Source organism: Dipodomys spectabilis, unplaced genomic scaffold, assembly GCF_019054845.1.
Source record: "Dipodomys spectabilis isolate Male_0828 unplaced genomic scaffold, ASM1905484v1 ptg000337l, whole genome shotgun sequence".
NCBI lineage: Eukaryota > Metazoa > Chordata > Mammalia > Rodentia > Heteromyidae > Dipodomys > Dipodomys spectabilis.
The window spans coordinates 424,851-433,562 of NW_024871014.1; positions in this window are offsets into that span (position 1 = coordinate 424,851).

Sequence of the window (8,712 nt, forward strand, 5' to 3'; positions counted from 1 at the left end):
AATCTCCATAACTATATTAATTTTTACGTTTCTAATTTTTTTTTCTGGTCTCTTTTCATTTCTCTTTCCCTTTCTTCTTTTTTCTCTCCCTCTCTACTTGCATCCTACCCAACCTATTTCCTGCATTGAGATGAGGACATAGTTAACTCTCCCTGTGCCTCCCCACACTAATCTATTCCTAATTTTTACCCACATCTCTCCCTAACCCTAAAAATTTCTGGTTTTCCAAATTCTTCTCTGCGGTTCGAAGCCCATTAACATTTAGTTGTTTGATGTTGAATAGATGTATCTTTTGAACTAGATTGTATCTGTAGACTATTGACTATAAATGCAAACGTTGGTTGATGGTTGCCTTAAGATAGTGTTCTAGCACAAAACTGGCCCTATTTTCATCTCAAATGGGCAGAGTAAGGCGGAAAAACACAAGAAAAATGGCAAATTCGGGTATCTCAATTCCCAATCTTGATAATCAGGGGTCAGATCAGATAATGAACAATCCAGAGGAGAGTTCCCAAATAGCTCTACAAACACTGCTGGCAAACAAGATAAATGAGAAGTTTGACAACTTACAAAGGACTCTCTATGAGCGTGATAGGGAGAGAGAGGAGGCATCCCAAAAGTTTATACAGGACTATAATAAGCGTGAGGAACCTACTCAAAAACTGATACAGGATTTGCGTGAACAACTTGAGAACACTCAAAGAGAAAGGGAAGAATGGCGTGAGCAGGCAGAGAACACTCAAAGAGAACTGCAGGAATCCCACGAACGGGAGGAAAGAGAACTGCAGGAATCCCACAAACGGGAGGAAGCTAATCAAAGAGTAATTCAGGAATTGAGAGACCAGGTAGAGAACACACAAAGATCACTAAAGGCATTCATGGAATCCATTAACAAAGAGCTGAAGGAAGTCAGGGAGACCACAAAGGGAATGCTGAATGGAACCCAACAGAAGGAATGGGAGTCCAAAGAAACCATAACCAATCAACTAAGTGATTTGAGAACAAACACTGAACACCAAATTAAGGAAGTAAAGAAATTCATACAAGACCTAAAAGAGAGCTTCAACAAAGAACTTGAAGCCATCAAAGCTGACCAACTAGAAGGAAAAGAGATAAGAAACAAAGTAGAGAGTCTTGACAGCAGGTTAGACCATGCAGAAGATCGAATCTCAGGGATTGAAGACAGCCTAGATATTATAGAGAAAGAACATACAACCATCCAAGACAAGTCCAAGAAGTATGATAGATCTATCCAACACCTGGAAGACACCATCAGAAGGCCTAATCTAAGGATAATGGGTGTAGAGGAGCACCTAGAAACAGAAGTTAATGGTCTAGGAAATTTGTTTAACAGGATCCTATCAGAGAACTTCCCAAACATACAAAAAGATAGGCCTATTCAGATACAAGAAGCTTTTAGAACCCCAAATAGACCAGACCAGAATAGGACATCCCACCGTCACATTATAATCCACACAGGATCAACTCAGACCAAGGAAAAAATCCTTAAAGTTGTCAAGGAGAAAAGGGTAATCACCTATAAAGGGAAACCAATTAGAATCACCTCAGATTTCTCAGCAGAGACAATCAAAGCAAGAAGAGCCTGGAATGATGTATGCCACGCCCTAAAAACAAACAACTATCAACCAAGAATACTGTACCCAGCTAAACTCTCCTTCATAACTAAAGGCCAAATAAAAACCTTCCATAGCAAAGAAAAATTGAAACAATACATCTCCACCAAACCTGCCCTACAAAAGATTCTTAAAGATGTCCTACACATAGAAAACCAACAAGACTGCAACAAAGGCCAAGAAACTGCACCCAAACTGAGAATCCAAGAACAATAGGAAGAACCCAGTTTTCGCAGCCAGCAAGAAGGAGGATAACATGGCAGGAACTCTCAAATACCTCTCAGTCCTATCTCTTAATGTTAACGGACTGAACTCGCCAATTAAGCGACATAGACTGTCTAGTTGGATTAAAAAACAAGACCCTTCTATCTTCTGCCTGCAGGAGTCACATCTTGCCCGTAAAAACACACACATTTTCAATGTTAAAGGCTGGAACAAAATCTACCAAGCAAACGGCCCCCATAAAAAGGCGGGAGTTGCAATCCTAATATCAGATAAAATAGACTTCAAATTAAAATTCGTGAGAAGAGATAAAGAAGGTCGCTACATGCTAATTAAAGGATCTCTCCTTCAGGAGGATATTACAATTCTAAATATCTATTCGCCAAACAATGGAGCACCCAAATTTATCAAAGAAACACTACTTTCCCTCAAATCCCATATAGATCCAAAGACATTAATTGTTGGGGATTTTAACACACCACTCTCCCCACTAGATAGATCAACTGGGCAGAAACTCAACAGAGAAACCGCAGATCTAAACAGCTGCATAGATCAACTAGACTTAACAGACATCTACCGAACATTTCACCCAGCAGCATCAGAATACACGTTTTTCTCAGCAGCACATGGAACGTTTTCTAAAATAGACCACATTTTAGGCCACAAAGCAAACTTGTCTAAATTCAGAAACATTGAAGTTATACCTTGCATTCTCTCTGACCACAAGGGAATAAAATTAGAACTCAACACAAAAAGCCACCAAAGAAAGTCCGGTATCACATGGAGGCTGAACAACACACTGCTGAATCAAGAGTGGGTCATGGAAGAGATTAGAAAGGAAATTCAAACGTTCATGCTATTCAACAAAATTGAACACACAAATTTCCAGCTCCTCTGGGACACAGCAAAGGCAGTACTCAGAGGCAAGTTTATAGCTCTGAGCTCCTACATCAACAAATTGGAGAGATCTGAAACTAGCAATTTAATGACACATCTAAACCTCCTTGAAAAAGAGCAGCAAGATAAACCCCAATCCAGTAGACGGAAAGAAATAATCAAAATTAAATCAGAATTAAATGAATTAGAATCCAAAAAAACTATAGAAAGAATCAACAAAACAAAGAGTTGGTTCTTCGAAAAACTTAACAAAATTGACAGACCCTTAGCAAATCTTACCAGAAAAAGAAGAGAACACACCCAAATTAATAAACTCAGAGATGAGAATGGAAACATCACCACGGAAACAACCAAGATTTAGAACAATATAAGGGAATACTTCTCAAAACTTTATGCGAATAAGTTTGAGAACTTGACAGAAATGGACCTTTTCCTAGCAAATATTGACATGTCAAAACTAAACCAAGATGAGTTAAACCAGCTTAAGAGGCCCATATCAAGCATTGAAATAGAAACAGCAATAAGAGACCTCCCAGCTAAGAAAAGTCCAGGACCAGATGGTTTTACAGCGGAATTTTACAATTCCTTCAAAGCAGAGCTCACACCAATACTCCTCCAACTCTTCAATGAAATTGAAAGAGAAAGCTCACTACCGAACACATTCTATGAAGCCATCATAACCCTCATCCCAAAACCAGGCAGGGACTCATCAAAGAAAGAGAAGTATAGACCCATTTCTTTGATGAACATTGATGCAAAACTTCTCAACAAAATTTTGGCCAATCGACTTCAACAATTCATCCAAAAAATCATACACCACGATTAAACAGGATTCATTTCAGGGATGCAAAGCTGGTTCAATATACGCAAATCAATTAATATTATTCATCACATCAACAGGAGCAAGAATAAGAACCACATGGTTATCTCAATAGATGCAGAGAAAGCATTCGACAAGATCCAACACCCCTTTATGATGAAGGTTTTGGAAAAATTAGGAATCCATGGAACATTCCTCAATACAATATAGGCTGTATATGACAAACCTACAGCCAGCATTATACTCAATGGTGAAAAACTAAAGCCATTTCCTCTTAACTCAGGAAAAAGACAAGGATGCCCACTCTCTCCACTTCTCTTCAATCTAGTATTAGAATGCCTAGCTACAGCAATAAGACAAGATGCAGACATAAAGGGGATCCAAATAGGGAAAGAAGAAATAAAACTCTCCCTCTTTGCAGATGACATGATCTTGTTTTTAAAGAATCCCATAGACACCACTCCCAAATTACTCAAGCTGATTCAAAACTTTGGCAAAGTAGCAGGTTATAAAATTAACCCCCAAAAATCAATGGCTTTTCTGTATGCCAACAATGAGAAAAGTGTGGCTGAAATTAGGAAAGCAACCCCATTTGTAATAGCCCCACAAAAAATAAAATACCTAGGAATTAACTTAACTAAAGAAGTGAAGGACCTCTATGATGAAAACTTTAAAATCTTGAAAAAGGAAATCAACACAGAACTTAAAAAATGGCAAAACCTCCCATGCTCCTGGATTGGAATGATTAACATCGTGAAAATGGCAATACTTCCCAAGGCTATCTACAAATTCAACGCAATACCTATCCAAATTCCAACCTCATTCTTCAAGGAAATAGAAGAGGCAATCCAAAAATTCATATTGAACAATAAAAGACCCCAAATAGCAAAAACTCTCCTCAATGGAAAGAACACTGCTGGAGGAATATCAATACCAAACTTCAAACTCTACTATAAAGCCATAGTAATCAAAACAGCTTGCTATTGGCATAAGAACAGACCTCAGGACCAATGGAATAGAAAACCCAGAAACGAACCAACAGACCTATAGCCATTCCTAATCTTCAATAAGGGAGCTAAAACAATAGAATGGAAGAAAGACAACCTCTTCAGTAAATGGTGCTGGCAAAATTGGTTAAGTACATGTAGAAAACTTAAGCTAGATCCTTATATATCACCCTGCACCAGAATCAACTCCAAATGGATCAAAGACTTTGAACTCAAAGCAGACACTCTGAAAACTTTACAGGATGGAATAGGAGAAACCCTAGGTCTCCTTGGCTCAGGCCGAAATTTTCTGAATAGAGACCCGGAAACACAACAAATCAAAGAAAGGTTGGACAAATGGGATTGCATAAAGTTGCAGAGGTTCTGCAGGGCAAATGACATAGCTACCAAGATCAATAGAAAGCCCACGGATTGGGAGAAGATCTTTACTAGCCATACAACGGACAAGGGTCTCATATCTAAAATATACTTGGAACTCAAAAAATTAAACCCCCCAGCAACAAATCCTCAAAGAAACAACTGCCCAATAAATAAGTGGGCTAAAGACTTAAAGAGAAACTTCTCTGAAGAAGAAAGAAGGATGGCCAATATACACATGAAGAAATGTTCAACATCCCTAGCCATAAAAGAAATGCAAATCAAAACAACATTGAGATATCACCTCACCCCAGTTAGAATGGCAAAAATCAAGAACTCTAACAACAACAGATGCTGGAGGGATGTGGACAGAAAGGAACCTTACTTCATTGTTGGTGGGAATGTAAACTTGTTCAACCACTTTGGAAAGCAGTATGGAGGTTCCTCAAAAGACTTCACATAGAGCTCCCCTATGACCCAGCAATCCCACTTTTGGGCATTTACCCTAATGTTTACAAACAAGACCACACTAAAGCTACCAGCACAACTATGTTTATTGCAACATTATTTACCATAGCTAAGATATGGAACCAACCTAGAGGCCCCTCAGTAGATGAATGGATCAAGAAAATGTGGTATATATACACAATGGAATTCTATGCCTCCATCAGAAAGAATGACATTGCCCCATTTGTCAGGAAATGGAAAAACTTGGAAAAAATTATATTAAGTGAAGTAAGCCAGGCCCAAAGAAACGTAGGTCCCATGGTTTTCCTTATTTGTAATATCTAGTATATGTATGAGTCAAGCGGGAAAGGTCAGCTAATGTGATGTCAGGAAAATGAACCCTTAGATGTGTATTTTAATGTTTTTTTCTTTCATGCATGTGTTTCTAACACATTTATAAGATTATCTCTTTGTTGCTTTGTATGTCCCTCCCCCACAGTATAACCCCTGCTTTCACTATATTTGATGTCAGTATAACTTGTGGAGGAGATGGGGAAAAACCAGTTGTTTAAGGATACAGGTGGACCTGTTGCAACAATGAGAAGTACAAGTTGTCATGTCCAAAACGAGCTTTACAACGTTGGTGCGGGGGTGGGGGGGGGAGGTAAGGGGGGGTGGGAAGGGGGGAAGGCGGGGAAGGAGAAGGATTGGGATTATGGGGGGAGGGGGGAGGCTGGGAAGGGATGTGAAGGGTAAACAAAGGAGGAGGCTGCAATGCTTGGTAAGAAATGTACGCATTATCCTGCCCATGTAACTGTAACTCCTCTGTACAGTATGTTCACAAATAAAATTAAATTAAATAAAAAAAAAGAAGCTGTGATCACAAATATTTAGCTATACTTTTTTTTCTTTTATCTTGAAAGTCTTCTTATGTCTAAAGTGCCCACAAAAATAAGTACTCTACCACTTTTTGTTTCAATTACTTCTAACCTCAAGATATAGTTGGCTAACAAGATGCTTAGAGGAAACCGAAGAATACTCCACTTTTATCTTCTCACTTAAGACTCTCGTTAGATACCATATCAGGAACAGTGAAGTTATTCTTTGCAAATTTACTTCAATAGATTATTTTTCTCTTGGTCTTGCATTTGCTTAACAAGATGTATGGAGAAGAATAGAGTTAAATCACCGATACCTTGGATGACAGTGTCTGTTACAAAGGACAAAACTTCTATGTCCTATTTCTATGTCCTCCTCTTAGCTCTTACCTGATTTCCAATTAATCACAGCTTCTTGGGTTAAAGTCTAGTGAAGTGGAAGGACTCTAAGGCCTCCCCCACTGCTACGTCTTCATGGTTTCTCTTTTAAAACTATTTTATTTGGATGTGGAACTTATTTTTATGTCTTCATTCGATCTAGTGTGCATTGAAGTGAGCCACATAGACTCTGTAAAACCACTTCATGTAGCAAAAATATTAGGACAATCTATTTTAAAAAGTTTTGGCCTCCCTCCACTGCTGAAGCTAATATGCTTAGCTAGGGCTTCTAAGAACACTGTTTTCTTACGTTTTCCATTTTCTCTTCTTTTCTGATCCCAAAACTTTTTGGCTTATGTAATAAGAGAAGTCTTCACAGTCTCTTGTTAATAATGATATTATATTTTTGAGCCACTTAGAAATGTGAAATCATTCGTTTGAAGTATCCAATCAGATTTTTTCTGTGTTTCAGTGCTTTACGTGCAAAGACATTGTGGAAAGTATTATAAGCAGAAAAGTGTAAATCCAATATCTTCTTTCATTGTGGAGGGCACTTTTGCCCTAAATAGTTTGACCCCAATTATCTTTTTCAGAGAATTACTGTTTAGTAAGTAAAGGTCAAATCACAATTTTGATATCTTTTTTTTAAAGAACTTTGAATTTAAATTCCACTACAACTTTGTTTCACACAGTAAGAGTATATTTTTTGGGTAAGGACAATTCTCAAGGTAACCTACAGGGTTTATAGCAAGGTTTGTGCGGTTTGTTTTTTTTAGTGTGAAAAAGAGCCATCTTCACCCACATTGCTCCCTCTCAGCTAAGTCTCCATGGATTTCTTTGCATGAAAGCCTATTCTCCCAGGCAATTTAAAAATTTTTTAAATAGGCTAAGTTTTTAAAAAGATTGAACAATTAAAATTTACCTGTCATAACTTTAAAACTCTTTTGAAATTCCTTTAACAGAATCACGAATTCACCAATCCTAATTCCATCTTTACCATATTAAACAGTTAACATGTTGTTTTCATGATATCGTGTCCATGCAACTATTATTTTCCAGGGCCTTTGTTATGTTATATATATGACCATATATGCTGATGCTAAGCAAAATGAAATCCAAGATATGGAAACAGAGATTTTTATTTGCGGTTGTTGTTTTTAATGTACTATGTGATTTCTATTTTCTTTTGACATTTTTCCCTATGGTTTATTCCCTGCTGTATTTGATTTTGATACCCTGTGTATTGGTATACATTTACCTTAATTAGGGAAGGGAATAGGAAGAACAAAATGGTGAGAAACAGGACAAAGGGCAAACCAATGCAATAGCAATGCTCACAAGACAATATGATGAAAATGTACATTACAACTTGCGAGGGGTATTGTGGTGAAGGAAAACTGTGAGAAAAATAAGAAGGGGATAACAAGTTTGAAACATTATGTATTCACTACCTTACAATTACTGTAACCCCACTGTACATAGCTTTGACAAGAAAATTAAATTAAATAAATAAGCTACATGAAATAAAATTTCACTGTATTGGCATAGTAAATATTATTATTTTTTAGTAACTTTTAAAAATCAATACTATTTGGCATTCAATTTGAATTAATTACCCCTTTTTAATCAGAGGGCCATCAACTTGAATGTTATCCAACTAGACAATATTTTCACAATATACTTGCCAATATTTTGAAAAAAGAATAAATTTAAACTTTCTCATACTAAAACAGTAAACAGTTTCATTCAATGGAAACCCATAACTTTTAAAAATAAATAAGTTGTTAAGAGGACAGAATATATGTGTTCTTCAAAATTCCTATGACTAATAACTACTCATTTTCAAATTCTGAACATTCCTACCTGAGAGCTTCAAAAGAATACCTGTTTGCATATTATGTAATTCTGCAATAGATTCATATTCCAATGGGTCGCTACAGATTGAGAAGTAAACAGAAAAATAGCCACAATCCGGGAAAGCATAAAACTATGAAGCATCTGTAATAATTAATTCTTCAAGAGTAAGCAATTATTTATCAGAGTAAGCTATTATTTCTGTGACCATCAATCCG